General features: G+C 35.5%; 1 protein-coding gene across 1 annotated transcript in view; it reads right to left on the bottom strand.

The window, feature by feature from the left end:
• Positions 1-19,673, bottom strand: part of LOC149553836 (uncharacterized) — a 29,522-nt gene that overhangs the window by 8,070 nt on the left and 1,779 nt on the right. The window lies entirely within an intron of this gene.

Consider the following 19,673-nt stretch of genomic DNA (forward strand, 5'->3'; position numbering starts at 1 on the left):
TAGAGCCGGTCAACAGTCAGACGCATCTGATGAAGAGAATCCCCGATTTGATCAAGGCAACATGGCAGAACAAAGAAACGATGGGAGTAGTGATCAACTGAACCTGGCACAGCAACAGCAATAGATGATGCAAATGTTTATGCAATCTCAACAACAACTTCTTGCTCAAGTCAAAAATCTATGGGTCCAACAACTGAATGCACAAAATCAGGATGGTGATAGAAGTGGTGCTAGAAAAGAACAGCATGGTAGGATAATGTCTAGCATTGTTAGAACAGAAGACACCACCTCTTATCAACCTCGTAGTCTTGTTTTCTTACTAAGGCTCATTGAAGCAGCAGTTCTAGAAGTAAAGGTAGAGGAAACACGCATCACAGATGAAATTATGGTGGTACAAGACAAATTTGCAACTACCAGCTGATGTAAGGCAACTAATGAACTTAAATCAGTTCATGAACTGGCATAAAGACGGGTAGAAACCATTTAGAAAGACAAGACAGGAGACTTAGAGGGCGAGTTAGGCAGGGCACACAACCTATGGAGTATAAAGATGATTTGAACAAAATAACTATACACACTTTTAAGGGAACCAATTACATGTCAGCAAGATCATGGGTTCTTAAGTTGGATACATTTTTGGCACTCAAGCCCATGGAAGAGGAGAAAGCAATTCAATTTGCTACTATGCACCTGGAAGGAGTAGCATATATGATTGGTGGCATCATGAACTTGTCTCCTGGAATCATCGCCACAATTTAGTCTTATGAAGTGTTTGTGAAGAGGTTGGTTACTCGCTTTGACTGAAAAGACATAGAGGTCTATTACAGAGAGCTACAGCAGCTTAAGCAGGCAGGACTTCTAGACTCTTACAAAAATGAATTCCAAAGAATTGTCGTATTGGTTCCTGATATGCCACAGAATAGAGTTACAATGCTCTTTGTTGAAGGTTTAAGTGATAAATTAAAGGGTTGGTTAAGGCATACATCCATGGTTCATTAGATGATGCTATTGGGTTAGCCACGAATTTAGAAGTCGCAACTTCTTACCTGTCACAGAGGAAACATGTCAGTTCTTGGAAATCTGATAAGAGAGGTTCAAATCAGCAGATGAACATGAGCTTCAATCAGCAAAGAAACATAACTTTCAAAACTAAGCAGGAGAAACAAAATGAATTAAGGATGAGAACATTATGCTTCGGTTGTAAAGAACCGTGGGCATTTGGTCATGGCTGTCTTGGAAAAGCCAAGATTTATTTGATACAAGTCCATTTGGACAATGAGGAACAGAGTAAGCAGGAAGACAACACTGATGAGGATATTGCTCAACAGGTTCAGCTAAACAAATTGAGTTGGAAGATACTATGGACAGAGAGACTCCTTACATTGCCACATTATCTGGGGTCACCCTTTCTGACTGAAAGGTGTCCTTAAAGGACAAATAATGATATGTTTAGTGGACAGTGGAGCTACACACAATTTTATAGATGAAGGATTGGTGAGCAAGCATGGACTTCACACTGAGGAATTTCATAGATTCGGCATTATTGTTGCAGATGGTTTTCCATTAAGTTGCAATTGAGTTGTGCCACAACTGAACATACAGAGGGGAGAGTATACTTTGATTGGTGATTTCTATGTGCTTGGGTTGAGCAATGTGGACGCTGTTTTAGGAGTACAGCGGTTGGAATCATTTGAATGTTATTTTCAAGACTTCAAGCAGATGCAGTTGGAATTCATGGCTAACGGAAAGAAAACAGTACTTAAGCTTGTGTCTCATGGTGGACCATGGGTGGTTTCCCCAAAGAGGATGGAGGCTCTTTTTAGACACAAGGATGTGGAACGGGCAGCTCACTGTTTTAGCAAACCACCCACTAGTAGTGCGTCACCTTATCATGTGGATATCCAAACATTGTTAGATAAACATAGTGCAATGTTTGGAGATGTTCCCTGTCATCCAACTGATTAGGGTTTTGAGCATGCGATTGAGTTAGAGGAGGGTTCAAAGCCTATTATCACAACAGCTTACAAACATCGCCATCACTTTGAAGAAGAAATTAAAAAAAGCAATTAAGAAGCTGCTGATAATGGGTCATATATGCCCTAGTTCCATCTCTTTTGCTTCTTCTGTTGTGTTGGTCAAGAAGGATGGAAAAATGTGGATGTGCATATATTACGGGGTGCCAAACAAGAGGACTATTAAGAATATATATCAGTTTCCCAGGATTGATGAGCTTCTCGGTGAGTTACATGGAGTATATTCTTCTCTAAAATTGATTTGTGTTTACGCTATCATCATATTAGTGTTTGGGAAGAAGACTACTTTTTGTTGTCACTATGGGCATTTTGAGTTACTTGTTATGCCATTTGGACTCACAAACGCCCTAGCAACCTTCCAGTCTTGCACGAACCACACATTCCGTGAACAATTGCAGAAGTTTGTTATGGTTTTCTTTGACGATATACCGATCTACAATAAGACATGGGATGAACATTTGCAACACTTGGATGTGGTTCTAAGTATAATGGAACAACAATCACTGTTTGCAAAGGCTTCCAAATGTGAGTTCAAAATGCCCATAGATTCTCTATTTAGGACATGTGATTAGGGTGGATGGAATGAAGGTTCACCAAGAGAAATTACATGCAATCTTGGATTGGCCACCTCCCAAAAACATATCTGATTTGAGGGGTTTCTTGGGTTTGTGTTGTTATTACAAAAGGTTTGTAAGAGGTTTCTTGCAATTGGCATCCCCTTTGACTGATATTACTAGGAAAGGTGCATTCCAATAGATTGGTAAGGCACAAATTACTTTTAAAAAACTCATTGAAGTTATGAGCACATGCCCAGTACTGGTGTTACCTAACCTCTCACGTCCATTTGTTGTGAGCGTGATGCCTTAGGCCAGGGAATTGGTGCAGTTCTAATGCAGGATATGCATCCCATTCCGTTTGAAAGCAAGAACTCAGGAATCTAGAAAGGTTGTAGTCCACTTATGATAAAGAAATGCTATCTATCATGCACGCACTAGCTAAGTTTTGATAGTATTTCATGGGTGCCAAATTTGTTGTTACGAATGATCACAACAATCTTATGTTTTTCCTAGAACAAAAAGATCTCAATGAGCAGCAACAAAAATGGGTGAGTAAGACTCGGACATATGATTTTGACGTAGAATACATTAAAGGAAAAGCTTATGAGGGCATTTCATGGTACTACTCTAGCAAGACATCTAGGCTCCTTCAAAACCTATCGCCAAGTTCATGAGAGTTTTACCTAGAAGGGGTCAATAGATGATGTATTACAACATATTAGAGAATGTCTAACTTGTCAACAAAACAAGTCAGAGCGCACATTTTCTACAGGTCTTCTACAACCACTTTCGATAGCTGAACAAAAGTGGGAAGGGTTATCAATGGGATTCATCATAAGCCTACACCGAGCACAAGGGAGAGACTGTATCTTCGTAGTTAGGAAGAGGTTAACAAAATATTCTCACTTTTTTGCCATTGCTATCAATTTTTCAGCATCCTACATTGCTGAATTATTTTTCAAAGAGGTTTTTAGATTACATGGTCTACCTAAGAGTCAAGACCATTGTGAGTGACTCGTACAGCAGATACATTGTATGTTTTGGCAGAAATTGTTAGATTGGCAATAACAGAATTAACTTCAAGAACCAGCTACCATCCACAAACAGATGGACAAATGCAAATCATAAACAAATGGGTAGAGGGCTGCTTGAGAAACTATGTTTTGGGGCAATAGTGTGCTTGGGCAAGATGGCTTCATTTAGGTGAGTATTGTCACAATACCACCTATCATATGTCTATTGAAATGTCTCCATTCGAAGCCTTGTACGGATATGATGCTTTATCATTTGTACATTTGGCATTTGATGAAAGTAAGGTCCCTCGTGCAAAAGAAACAATTCCAGGATATCAAGATATTCTCAAGGCACTAAAAGATAACATCCAACATGCACAAAATCAACAGAAAATGTTTGCAAACGGGCATAGAATTGAGAGAACATTTCAGGTTGGGAATTTGGTTCCTGTGCCTAGAACCAGAAAGGCAGCCATCATTGAAGAGTAGTTGTGCAAAAAACCTGAAGCCACATTTTCTGGTCCATACAGATTCTCAGGAATATTGGCAAGGTTGCATCATGAGTCGGAGGTGCCTGAAGGAAGTAAGATTCATTATGTGTTCCATGTTTCCTGCAAAAAGAAGGCATTGGGACAGCATACTGTTGCATCTCCAAAGCTGTCACCCTTAGATGAAGAAGGGAACTTTGTCCTAGTCCTTGAAGTTATTGCTGATTGGGGGGAAAGGAAGTTAAGGAATTAAATAATCTGGGAGGACCTAATTAAATGGAAGGATTTACCTATGAAAGACGCAACCTAGGAAGGCGCAGAGATTTTGACACATCCCAATTTGGAATTGCTAGCAGACCAACAATCTGAGAAAGGGAGGACTGTAATGTCCCCTTTCGTCTAGGTATTTGTATTAGTTAATCAATAAAATTGCTATGCCTTATTCTGTTTTAAATTCCATAGGATAGCAAATGTAATAAAGGGACTGTTAAGAATATTAACTAAGATAAACCTACAGGTCTGATAGTACAGACCGTACTTCCTCTTAATAGTAATATATCTCTAATGTTGGCATCTAATGATATATATATCTCTCCTATAGGTGCCAAGTTAGGAAGGGTTATGTCCCTTGAGGGACATACCCTTTACAAAGGATATATAAGTAGGTTGTAAATGCAGATTATAGGACACACAGTTACAGCAGTCTGCTCCTATAAGCAATTTATATCCTGCAATTTATATCTAAGATTCTCTATCACAATAAAAGGTTAAATATTTAGTATTGTATCTACATTATAAGAAGCACTAATTTCATCAATATTCATACTACTTAGAAGATCATTCTCAGCATATAAGACTTGATTAAAAGTCTGATTAAGAGATAAGGATTTAGTAGAAACTTTACATGGTATTAGAGCTTTGGTAATCGAACCTAGGCTCTGCTAAATTTCAATAATCAGACTTTGTACACATCAAGCAACAATCTTCTATCTTCCATTGCTTACACAATCAGACCCGAGGACAGGTTTGATGGGAAAGAGCACTTTGAAGCCTGGAAGTTCAAAATCATGATAATTCTTGAAGAGAACAATGTAAAACAATTAATTGATGGAGCATCCAAACAACCCCCAGTTGAACCTCACAAATCTATCTGAAGCAAAGGAAATAGAAAAGCTATTCAAATCATCTTGGATGGAGTTAAAAATGATATTGTACCTATCCTTACAAAACATCAAACTGCCTTTGATATGATGAATGCATTACGAAATGCCTAGAAGTAAACAATGCAACCAGGGTTCTTGCACTAAGAAGGCAACTGAATCACATTTAGATAAAGAAAGGAGAATCAATAAGTTCTTACTTTTTAAGAGTTGCCGGCATTAGAGATGAACTATCAAGCATAGGAACCATCATTAGTGACACAAAATTAACACTTATGGCTATAGATGGATTGCTATATTCATGGGAGACATTTACACAAGGAATAAGTGCCAAAGATCAGCTTTCGGACTTTAACAGAGTCAAGAATGATTGTTTTCAAGAGGAATCCCGAAAACTAAAGAAAGGAGGGAAACCAAAAGTAGAAGATGAAGAACTTCATGTTCTTAATACAAATTCCTATAAAGGCAAGAAGAAGCATTTCAAGAAGAAAAAGGGAAATCAAAAGAATGGAAAGCCCAAGAAAGATCTATCTAAAAATAAAGTGTTTCAAATGTGAAAAATTTGGACACTATAGGTCTAATTGTCCTGAAAATTCCAAACAACAGGCAAATTGTACAAATGTCATTAGAGAAGAAGATACTTATGATCCTGAGAACCGTGTTTTGTATTCCTCTCTATCAAATGAAATTTCAAATAAAGCATGGGTAATTGATAGTGGATCTTCTAGACATATAACAGGATACAAAGAAACTCTAGATTCTTTATCAGAGAAGGTTAAAGGTGAAGTTACCATTGGTGATAACTCAGCACACTCCGTTGAAGGAATTGGAAATTGTACTTTGAAACTAAAATCAGGAAATAGTCTTCTTCTTAAAGGTGTACTCTATGTACTAGGGATTAAAAGAAACCTAATCTCAATTACAGCACTTGAAGATGATGGACACAATGTTGCATTCGTGGATGGCAAAGTATTAACTTGGGCTAAGAACTCGTCCATCAAGAAAGCAAAGTTAATTGGTCAAAGAAAGGGATATTTGTATGAATTGAATACAGAATCTAGTCGATCCATTCAAGCCCTAGTCCACGAAGCTGAAGATTCAAATGAAATATGGCATAGAAGATTAGGGCATCTAAATTTTAAAACTTTATCAACTATGGAAAAGATGGTTACTAGATTACCCAAATTAAATAAAGACCACCCTAGTATTTGCAAAGGGTGTGCTCTGGGTAAAAGCACCAGAAGTCCCTTTCATGATAGTACTAGGAAAACAAATAATGTACTAGAATTAATTCATTCAAATTTATGTAGACCTATGTCTATTCCTTCTCTTGAAGGATTTTGGTATTATATCTTGTTCATAGATGACTTCTCTAGGAAAACATGGATTTACTTTTTAAAATGCAAAGAAATCCTACAAAGATTTAAAGAATTCAAAGCATTAACTGAAAATTTTTCAAGACATAAAATTAAAGCCCTTAGAACTGATAATGGAGGAGAATATACCTCAAACTTGTTTAAAAGGTTTTGTAAAGAATCAGGGATTAAGAGGGAGTACACTGTTCCTTATAACCCATAGCAAAACGGAGTAGCATAAAGAAAGAATAGGACAATTATAGAAGCTATTAGGGCTATGATTTTTGACCAAAACCTAGAATATTATCTTTGGGTAGAAGCCTCTTGTACTACTGTATTTATTCAAAACAAAAGTCCTCACTCCTATCTTAAAGATAAAACACCTGAAGAAGTATTTACTAAAGTAAAACCCAATATAAGTCATCTTAGAATATTTGGATGTCCTGTATATATCCATGTTCAAAAAGAAAAGAGAACCAAGTCAGAACCCTTTGAGAGGAAAGGTATTTTTGTAGGGTATAGAGAAACTTCTAAAGCATATAGGATTTTCATACCTAGACAGAAAACTATTGAACTTAGCCGAGATGTAATCTTTGAAGAAGATCTTGCATTCAAAAGAGCCATAAGTTTTGATGAACCTTCTCCTTTATCTAGTTCTGAAAGAAATAGTGAATCTAAGTCCTAGAGGGAGAACTTAGAAGAAATCGAAGATGAAATTCAAAATATGAACCTTGAAGAAAATTCAAAGAAAAGACCACTTTAGGGCATTAAAATAGTTGAAGCAACTCAAGACTTTGTTGCACCTTCCAGAACAGTCAGAGAAAGCAAAAGACCTAAAAGATTCTCTAGTTATATAGCTAACATAAGTGATTTATCCAAAACAAAGCCAACCAATCCCTCTGATGCTATTAAACATACAGCTTGGAAAGAAGCTATGACAGAATAATACCAATCTATCATGAAAAATGATGTTTGGAAAATTGTTCCAAGACCTAAAGGAAAATCTATTGTTTCTTCCAAGTGGATATTTAAAATAAAGCATGCTACTGACGGTAGTATTGAGAAGTATAAAGCCAAATTTGTAGCCAGAGGATTTTTTCAGAAAGAAGGGATTGATTATGAAGAAACCTTTGCTCCTGTTGCCATATATACCTCCGTAAGAGCAGTCTTAGCAATTGCCGTATCAAAGGGATGGAAGGTACATCAAATGGATGTGAAAACAACATTCCTAAATGGAAAGATTTCAGAAGAAGTATATCTGGAGCAACCTGAAGGATTTGAAACTCATGATCCTAACACTTTTGTTTGCAGGCTCAAGAAAGCTCTCTATGGGCTTAAACAGGCTCCCAGGGCTTGGTACGAAAGAGTTGATAAGTATCTCACCAGCTTAGGATTCTCCAAGAATAAAGCTGATTCAAATTTATATTATAAAAGAGATAAAGATGATATGATAATTCTGATACTGTATGTTGATGATCTACTAATAATAGGTGATGATCATCTCATAGATCAATGCAAAAAAGATCTAACTGGAGAATTTGAGATGAAAGATTTGGGACTCCTTCATTACTTCCTAGGATTGGAAGTACGGCAGAATTCTGACAGTATCATACTAAATCAAGGGAAGTATACATAAAATATTTTAAAGAAATTTGGAATGTGGAATTGCAAACCTATGTCTTCTCCAATGGAGACTAATCTAAATAAACTTAAGGAAGCAGCTGCAGAATCACCATCCATAGATTCTATTCTCTACAGACAGATGATTGGGTCTCTTATGCACTTAGCAAATACAAGACTAGATATTTTCTATGCAGTTAATGCCTTAAGTCAGTTTATGTGTGAACTGAAGGAGATTCACCTAGTCACAATTAAACACATTATGAGATACTTACAAGGCACTCTTAATCTCGGACTCAAATATGAGAAAGTTGCTTTAGACTTACATGGATTCACTGATTCAAATTGGGGTGGAAGTGTTAAAGACAGGAAAAGTATTTCAGGATGTTGTTTCAATTTGGGATCAGCAATGATATCTTCGATATGTAGAAAGCAGTCTTCAGTAGCACAGAGTTCCACAAAAGTTGAATACATTGCAACAGTGATGGCCTCCCGAGAAGCAATATGTCTGAGGAAGTTACTTGTGAGATTATTTGGGCAAGCTATGAATCCCACAATTATTCATTGTGATAATCAGAGTTCCATCAAGCTCTCAGTGAATCTAGTTTTCATGTCAGGTCCAAGCATATTGAAATTCCTTAGCATTATGTAAGAGATATGGTAGATAGGAATTTTGTAAAATTGAAATACATTTGCACTGCAGATCAGACAACAGACATACTCACCAAACCTCTATCTAGAGTGAAGATAGAACACTTCATGAGGAGACTTGGTATGGTTGAGTTGTAATCCATTTGTACTCTCTTGATTATTAATAAAATAATTTTATTTTGTCAGGCTATTGACTGTTATGGGCTCCACCATTTGTATTCATTATTTTAAGAGGTGACTATCTCTGAAAATAATGAACACTCGTATAAAACATTATGAGAGGAGATGATCTCTTGGATAATGTGCTAAACAGTAGAGTTCTACTGTAAGATCTAGATGAGTTCAAGATCATATTGTGATGTTGACATTGCTATGTTCATGGGTCACAAATTGGATAAAGGAAGAATCTTAGTATTCTCTAGGTTTATCCTGTATTCTGGTAGATCTTAAAACTCGGGATCATGTTGTGATATAGAAATACCAGTTTCTATGAAATCATAACTTGGATAAATGAAGAGATTACTCTTCAAATTTATCCTGTATAATATCACTAGTGGCAGTGATTTGTCATATCACAGGTTTAGTAATATGACTTTGTATCATGTGTTCTATGATACCACATACTAAGAAGAGATAGACAAACATAGAGCATTAATTCTTGCTTATTCATATGTATTGGTGTTGCTAGATATAATATCTCTGTGTAGGATTATCAAGTTAAGAGAAAGTGTTAAGAATATTAACCAAGATAAACCTACAGGTCTGACAGTACAGACCGTACTTCCTCTTAATAGTAATATATCTCTAAGGTTGGCATTTAATGATATATATATATATATCTCTCCTATACGTGCCAAGTTAAGAAGGGTTATGTCCCTTGAGGGACATACCCTTTACAAAGGATATATAAGTAGGTTGTAAATGCAGATTATAGGACACACAGTTATAGCAGTCTGCTCCTATAAGCAATTTATATCCTGCAATTTATATTTGAGATTCTTTGATGAAGTACGGCTCTGATACCACTTGATGAAGGTACGCTTTGATACCACTGACAAAGGTACGCTCTGATATCACTAATGAAGGGCCACACCACCCTTACCAACTCAAAACCAAGAATGCAACAATATGAAGACAACGAGATGACAAAATGTTTCAAACAATTTGATTATACTTGAAAATCCTTAGCAATTACTATAACATTTCTACAAGATCCAATCCAAGCCCAAGCTAGCCCAGATCCACACTCTAGTAGAAACCTCCAAGATCTCAACTTGTGCTCGCAAGCCACCAAGCAACCTCCTTGTTTCTAAATCGCAGTCACTAGCTCTTCTCCAACCTTATCCAAGATCCAAGTGTAAACTGCCTCACATTCGACACTCTGTCTACACTCACAAATCCACCATAATCCTGCTGTAAATTGCCTCACATTCGGCGCTCTGTCCACAGACTCAAGAAAACTCACTCTTCACTTCCTCCTTCTTTTTCACACCTTGAAGCCTTCCAAGCTTTCCAAGCTTCACCTTCCACAACTTTCACCTTTCCAAGCTTTCCTTCCAAAGCTTCTACTTCCCGAGCTTCTCCTTCTTGAGCTTCCACTTCTCAAGCTTGATTAAAAATGCTCATATGCTTTGCTTAAATAGGCACTTACCACCTAATGCATGACTTATCCACAACCTTCTAGAATTCCACCTACACAATATCCACAACCTTCTACAACTTCCAAAACCTTCTACAATATCCACAACTTTCTACAATATTCATAACTTTCTAAAATTCTTCCCACACACCTCAATAAATGGAATGACAACCATTTATTTTTTATTTTTTCAATTATGCCACCTATGCACCTCGAAAATAGAAATCCCCTTTTCCTTTCTTTTCTCCTTTTTCCCCTTTTTTATTTGTTTTTATTATTTCTCCTCTAATTTTCGTCACTTTCTCTCTCCTCCAGATATATATATATTTTTTTTAAAAAAAAATTTCAATAATTTTCCCATGCACGATGCTCCTGCATCATTCTCTATCACAATAAAAGGTTAAATATTCAGTATTGTATCTGTATTATAATAAGCACTAATTTCATCAATATTCATACTACTTAGAAGATCATTCTCAGCATATAAGACTGGATTAAAAGTCTGATTAAGAGATAAGGATTTAGCAGACACTTTACAGGGACATACCCTATCTTTCAATCAAGAAAGGGGACTGATTTCAAGTGTTTATCGATTTGATTTTCTTCCACCTTAGTTAGAGTTTCTACAGCCTGATTGCATGCTTTCATGGCCTAGCAATTGGGGGTTACAAATTAGAATGTTTCCATTGAGTGCTCTTCCAATTTAGAAGTGAATATCAATTTTTTTGGATCATTGGGTATTGGTTATAAGGAATTCGATTGAAGAGACAAGAATATTCAAAAGTATTATTTTCTTTATCTTCTACAAGCTTGGTCGCTTCAATCTATCTTAGGACACAAACTCTAAAGAAAGTCTCACATCTGGATGAAATCCCAAAAGAATCATGGTTAGACTTTTCAGCTGTAGGTGTACACAGTAATAAGCACATTGGTATTTTTGGCATGTTGAGAGTACCCGAGAAGAGAATGCTTCATCTAGCTGGTAAAATCTGACAGAGAGATTGTACTACAGCCAGCAATTTGAATGAATACTTGTGATTCTATGTTGATGTTTTGGTAGCTTTGGAAGGATAAACCTATGAGATTAAAGAAAAACTAAAATAATTACATATGCACACGCGCGCGCACACACACAACTATAATTAAGTTTGTCATTATATTAGTTATATTGATAAATAGACATGTCTCATGAAGGGACATGTCTCTTCTCTTGGTTTATTCCTCATACAAATACAAGAGGACACTACCATTTGGAAAACACATACCAAACATTATGGTAGTGCTATTACATTTGCAGTGATCCTTAGAACCTTAACATGGTATTAGAACCAACACCAAATGTAGAAGATAACATAATTATCGTGGCACATATCGCAGAAATGCATTTGCACTTACAAAGACTAAAAGATATATATCGCAGAGGATAATACATATTATAGAGATTATTATACATACTGCAGAGTGCATACCAAACACACTTGTCCATAGGAAGATCAATCAAGGTTGATTGAAATCATTGAACATAAAGACGGACTAATAAGCTAAATAAAACAAAAACAGCCATCCCTTCAACAACCACCCCGGAAAAACCAGATAGACAAAAAATCCTCCAAATTTATCAAGGATTTCATGAGAACTTGATAAGCCATTGCCTTCAATGGTTATATAAATAGTAGATTGAAGCAGACTTTTCAACTTCAGGTGCACAGATTTTACTTTCTTTATTCCTAAAGAGAAACAGAGAAAATCTGCATTTTCTTAAGATGGAAGAAGTGACAAAAGCAATGGCGAAGTTGGATCTCAATGACGATAAGGAAGTGCCGAAGAAGAACTGCATTCAAGTTTCTAATATGAAGAAGCCGCTCTTTTTCTATGTAAATTTGGCTAAGGAGTAAGAAGCCTTATGTACTTCCGCTCGAGCTGCATACCCATACAAAAGTAGTGAGAAGAGACTTGAGATCAACGACAGGGCCTACTAGCTTAGACCACGTAAAAGAGAAATGAGAGGAGTTTGTGAAGATATATATAAATGTTACATCCCAATTTTTGACCTAGTTTGGAATATAGACATTGAGGTTCACATGAAGTCAGTTGGTAGTTTAATTTGATATAATCTGGCGAAATGGTAAGTTAGTTGGTCGTTATGATTTCAAGTGCAGATGACATGTTAGTTGATTGTTAATCGCGAAATTCATGGAATTAGGATTAAAGGTTAACTGTTATGATTATTTATGGTTATATAATTTATAATTTAACTACGGAGAAAATTCTTGCAGGGAGCATGCCGAAGAGGTGGAAGTATTGTTAGAAAAGAATTAGGCAGAGTGTCACCATCACTGGGCAGACAGGTAGAAGACCTAGTGACTTGGAACAGAATACATCTGTGGAATCGCATGAGTTATTTTAATAAATAGTTCAATCAAAATAATTGAGTTATTAATAATTTATTTATTTAAAATAATTAAATTATTTGTAAATCGTATCTTAAAGGATTTTAAATTATCTTTTGTCGTAGTATTTTTTATAATTGTTTATAAATGTTCATCTAACTATAACCTTGATTTGGCACCATCAATATAATAGTCGTACTTTATAATAATGTTCGGATTATAATGATTGTATTATTATAATCTTCGAATTTTATTCTTTCCAACTTCTTATTCCTTTCTTTTAGTAAATTTAATATTTGGATTTTCCAAATGGTCATCTTGATTTTCGTTGGGATTTTCTTGTAACTGATGGAAGCCATAGAGTCAGGTTCTTATTATTTATTTAATAGGTGATGTTGCTTATTAGTTTTTAATAAATTAAAAATAACTCTTTTTAAAACCTTGTATCTTCTTTTCTTTCTTGCCTTAGCCGGATTGATTGAAAATTTGAGTGATCTTTGTAACTGCTGGGTAGCCATATGGTCGGCTCAACATTTTATATGCAAACCTTGTCATATCTCAGGGAATTCACCTTTTGTTTTACAACTTCTTTTACTTTTTGGACGAATTGATATTCCTCAAGTTCGAAATTCTTTTGAATTGTGTGTTGTATCAGCAGAACTCGGTTTTAAATCCTTCTTGTTGATAGTTGACGCCCAAACCATTTACCTAGGTTCTCAGACGTGGAAACCAGAGCAAGGAAGACGTTTTCACTCCAAGTATCCGCCCATTTCATATTGCATTAAGTCACGTTTAAACCTACGCAGGTTTGGCATATGATTTTCATTGATATTGAAGGTATGAAGCCATGCGTTTTTCTTTCAGCCTTTTAATTTATTTTGTAATGGATGTAATATATATAAAGCTGATTGTAGTCATTACAGAATTTCGAGTTCATTTATCACAGGGCTAGGTCATATGAGATATCTTTTGTATTTTATGAAAAACGCTTTCTCTTCCTTTTCACAATGATAATAATATGAAATCATCCCTATAAGCCGACCATATAGCCAATGTTTTTGTATCATCGAATTGTTCAAAGAGCCAAACGTAAATCCTTTTAGTCTTTATTCCTTGTTATGATTTAAGTCCTGGATGAAGTCGTCCACAGTTATCTCTCTCAATTTATTATATATATATAAATCTTGTTCAAGATCAGTTGATTCATTTGTCATATTTTCTATTCAAATTAGTAACTGCATGATACCCGAATAGACAATTTCTCTTAAATTTCTTTTATCTTAAAGACCATCTTCTTGGATAACATATATCATACAATTTGAAATCATGTTTAATGCAGAGATAAGTTAATAAAGCAGAGTTTTTCAACAAACGTACAAAAAGAATACCAATCGACCATAGTAAGAAAAATGAGGCGAGTCTTTATGAGACCACAGTAAATTATTATGTCAGCATCAGGGAGTCACCAGTTGATGGCCTCAGAGAGGTGAGGAGGTGCAGAAATCAAGATTGTCATCAAAATAAGATAAAATATGATTAATAATAATATTGATTAATAATAATAGCTCATGTATGTTTCACTCATGAAAAATGTTGTCAAAATTGTTGAGATCCTTAAGTGGAATTCTGTAATAATCAAATCCGTACCAAAAAAGATACTTCATTATTTATCATTTAAAATTAAATAATAGCTCATGCACATTCCTATTACTGTGATCTCCTGCTACCGAGTCGTGTGGTGAGTTAAATTATCAGGAAGCCCAGTGGATGGCAAGATGACCCCTGTTAATTCCGAGTAGGGAGGGCCTTTCTCGTCAGAAATTGTGTGGGGATAAGTTGTGGTCCACGGTTGGGTGGCAAAGCCCTTGACATTGTTTCACCTCTCTCAAGATGTTGGATATGCGTCACACAAAGATAAGCCATGCATTCAATTGTTTACCGGAAATAGGTATTATCATTTTTGTTTATTAGAAGGTAAGATTAAATTGAAGTATTTCACTGTTATCATCATTTTACTTTCATATAAATGAATATTGAATATAAGTATTTAGCTAATCTTGAGAAACTGTCACAGATAAGTAATCGGAAGGAAAAGAAATCCAAAGCCCTAATTGATTATGTGACAGTTGGAACCTTAAATGATACAGTGGTATTGGAAGCCCTAGTTGAATCCGTGGTATCAAAAGCCCTAGTTGAATCCGTGGTTGCGGAAGCCCTAGATTAAATCTGTCATCGCGGAAGCCCTAAATTGAATATGTGGACGCGGAAGCTCTAAGTGGTAAAGCGATATCAGAAGCCCTAAATGAACCGATGGTAATTGATGCCCTAATTGGTAAAATGATATGTAATGCCCTAATTTAAATCATATTGGTAATTAGTTGTAATCATCATAGGATTTTTAAGATAGCGGTTTTTAGATGATGGTCGAGTTGTGAAATTGTTATAGTATATTTGTGGACTAATCTGGGTGGTTGCAGAAACATTCTTAGTTGATTTTCAATCTCAGTTTTCCGAGGTATGTGATTTCTTTTTCTGAAGTAATTTCATTTAATGGTATTTCAAGTATTTAGTTAAGAAATTTTGTTTAACTGAATTTAACGGTATATCTTAATCACATGAACTTGAATGACACAACTACCTTACTATGAATTCGATATTATAACTGTATTCTTTGAGTATGTTGAATGTTAAATTAGACCCTAGAAAACCGGATGTTACAATAAAAAAGAGAGGGATATACCCGACATGGCACTTGACCCAATGACATGGCATTTCGTATCACCATGGTGATAGAGTTGAAGAGAGTTATGTTTCAAACTTTGGAAATCGCCAATTCTTGAGTACTATCAACATGGGTGTGAAAATGACATGGCATTCCATATCGCCATGGTGACAGAGTTGGAGAGAGTTATGTTTCAAACTTTAGAGATTGCCAATTCTTGAGTACCATCAATATGGGCGTGAAATTATACTTACTTTGCGGCCCCACCATAACATAGGCCACCATGTATTGACATTAACATAGCAACGACCAAATTGTACGGAGGTAGTTAGTGAAGCCGTGACATGGATAGGGATTGAGCAACGGTCTTAAAAGGATAGGGAGATGCATGGCCCCACACCTTAGATAAGAGGTATGATATATTACAATTAATGATATTTGTAATCATTTAACTATATTTGTATAGAATTAATTCATTATGAATGTATACAATCAAATTACTAATGTTCTTATAGTTAAAATATTATAATATTATTATTGAGAATAATTATTAAAAGTGTTTTTTATTGTAAGAGCTATTTGAGTTGATCTTTTTCTCCGAGAATGTTATTGTAGGAAAAGGGAGATCAATTTCAGACTTGGAGGGAGTTTTGACAATTCTTCAAAGGCAACTTTGATTGAGGAGCTCAGATGATTTATATTCAGAGGGAGTTCAAAAGTTTGTGTGTATGACTATGTGTTTTAAATGGGTCTATCCCTTGTGTATGTCATGAGGAAGTGATGACTTCCAAATGATTATCACTCGTATTTGCAAAAGTTATTGAAAGGTGACGATCTTACAATAACTTAATTTTCTATTATGGATATCTTACAATGTCTATGCAAATCATGATAGATTAAACTTTGCATGGTGCATGTTTATATGGTACGTATTATGAGAATAAGTGTGCACATACCTTATAAACATTGTTTGAGTACATGGTGAATGTAATGCAAATTGATGTTCTAGAGGCCATTACACAGAGTACTTGGTGAATATCATGGAACTTGATGTTCTGGAAACCATTACTCATAGTACTTGGTGAATATCTTGCATCTCAACATTCTGAAGGCCATTACTCGAAGAATATTTGGTGAATATCATACATTATTATTCTAGAGAGCAATACTCAAATGTGATATAAAAATGGTGAATATCATATGTTCATATTCTGGAGACCATTGTCTTATTAAGTACATGGTGAATACCAAGTGTTGATATTTCGAAGACCATTACTTAGAGTTTTGGTAAATATCATATGTTGATATTCTAATATCATATGTTCATATTCTGGAGACCATTGTCTTATTAAGTACATGGTGAATACCAAGTGTTGATATTTCGAAGACCATTACTTAGAGTTTCGGTGAATATCATATGTTGATATTCTAAAGGCTAATATTTTTGATATCATATGTGATATCAAAATGGTGGATATCTTCTGATCAAAGATGTCTTTAAAATTTGCCATACCTACCAATGGTGTAATACGTGTCCCATGTTTATCCTCCCTAGCTAAGAGGGAGTGTTGATGTTTTGGTAGGATAAGCCTGTGAGATTAAAGAGAAGTTACATATATAATTAAGTTTGCTATTATATTAATTATATTGATGAATAGACATGTTTCATGAAGGGACATGTATCTTCTCTTGGTTTATTCCTCATATGAATACAAGAGGACACTATCGTTTGGAAAACAAATACCAAACATTATGGCAGTGCTATTACATTTGCAGCGATCCTCAGAACCGTAACATTTTAAAGTATCAATATTGCCTGATAACATCAGTTATGGTATGAGCATAATGTGCAATCTATTGTTCAGTTCGTTTGTAATAAATTCTCTATAATCAGGCCATTGCTTTTGTGATAAAAGGGAAATCTATATTGCTTATGCAGTTTATTAATTTTCTGTCCACACTTTTTTTTTGAGTCAAGCTAAGAAGTTGTACTCTGGACCATACGATTTATATCTGTTCTCATAACATAGAACATTTCAGAACAGCAATATGCGGTGGCCTAGTCTATTGAATTTTGAATATGTGAGAGTTGCTTACCACATTCTTTGGTTGGTCTATATGTATGGTTGGATGACGGATAATGATTCTTGGTATTATTCTACTTCATCTCATACAGCAGGTTCTATAACTGGGATCCAACTATTGACTGGTTGGATGTATTGTTTCACATAAATCCCATTATGTTACTTCACAGTTTGTGGTGTATCAGCATTGATATCAGAATAGCGCAGCATTTTGGTGGAGCAACATTCCTGAGGTTGATATGGGATCCAGGTATTTGGTTCAGCATGAAGGTGTGGATTACTTGACGGCAGGCAATCTACAGGAAGGGAGGGTTTGTAAAGGTAGTCATTTGTTGGATGCATTGTCATGAGTGCACCCTAATGAGTTGCTTCATGATATGTGGGGTTTGAATATTTATATCGGAGTGGAGCAGTGGATTGTCCTGTGATTGCTAGAGGACAAGCAATCCCGACAAGGGAGGACTGTAATGTCCCCCTCCGTTTAGAATGCCAATAATTGAATGAATAAAGATGCTAGCCTATTCTGTTGAATTTTCCCCATAGGCCGGATCATTAAAATAAAGGGGATTTGGGAATAATTAAATAAGAGGCGAAAAAGCTAAATTCCCAGAAAATATTATTTTAGTTATCCATTACAGGGTCACACCTTAAGTTCCTATATTTCAGTCACAAGTTGTGGAGCCACTCCTATGTTGCTTCCTTATCAAGGTAGGTTGAGTTTTTTAGCAATTGGCATCAAAGTTGGCTTTCGAAGTTGGGTCGCTGAAGTCTTTAAGAAGAAATTGTATGATGATAGATAGTCATTCTTACACATCTTTGATATTTAATTTTCTCTGCAAGAAGTTGAACTTCTTTGCCTATCAGGATGTACCCCTGGGAAGTTCAAGCTTGGATCTTAACCCAAGACAATATTGGACAGATAGCATCCATTCTGATCACAGTAACAGGATCATTAAACTTAGTAACCCCATTCAAAAGGTAGAAGCAGTTCAGTTAAATACAGGGGCAGATTGATCTGATTTTTCATGCTAAAGGTTGAAGCTTGACTCCTAGTACAAAACAGCCTTCAAATAGAATCACAGTTCCATATTCCTGCCTTGGGAATCACATGCACAGACCGAAATCAAGCAGTTTCTTTATCGCAGCTTCTCATGAGTTTAAGGCTACTATTTCCAGAAGTACACAGCAGCATATTATGTATTCACCTCTTCCTAATCTAAGTCACAAGTTAGGTCAGATTGTTCCCAGTTTCTTACAAGCCATTTGAATGTCTCGAATAATGCGGTTATCTGTGTTTCTTTATTCAAAAATCCCATGAGATAAACTATGATTTGGTTTCGTTTTCTAATCTGATTCTAGAAATTAGAAAAAATAAAATGGCAAGGATATTTCAGTGATATCAGAGCACATTCTGTCATCAGAAAGAAAACCAAACTGCACATACTGTTTTATGTTAAGTCTTAGTAATAGTTGACCTCCTTTTAAACAGTTCGTTTATACTTCATTGTGCACTATACCTTATGCAAGGTGAGGCATAAGTCACAACTTATGAATTTAAAATCATTCATTTCTCTTAGTTAATTAGATGCAGAAGAAACTCAAATCATTTCTTGAATTTAGAGCCAAAAAGTCATTGAATGTTTTAATGAAAATTTTCATTTCTAAAAGCCATGCCAATACTGTGCCACCCCTCATATATCAATGGACTGGAAAACAGGAGCAGATTAATTAATAATGCCATGTCTGGATTTTTAGTAAAGTACGCATTTAAGGTTTAAAGTGAACTTTCTGTGAGTGTAATGGTTTAGAATTTACTTGACCTCAAGCTTCTTTTACACGGTCATGGTTCACTTGTTTCCAATATGTTCTGAACTTTAAGATTAAAGAGTATTTTAAGAAATAATGATCATTTGGTTATCTGATCAGTCGCTATTTTGCTTTTCTTGTCAACCTTGCAATTT

Source organism: Cupressus sempervirens, chromosome 6, assembly GCF_028749045.1.
Source record: "Cupressus sempervirens isolate cs-2001-9-10 chromosome 6, ASM2874904v1, whole genome shotgun sequence".
Classification (NCBI taxonomy): domain Eukaryota; kingdom Viridiplantae; phylum Streptophyta; class Pinopsida; order Cupressales; family Cupressaceae; genus Cupressus; species Cupressus sempervirens.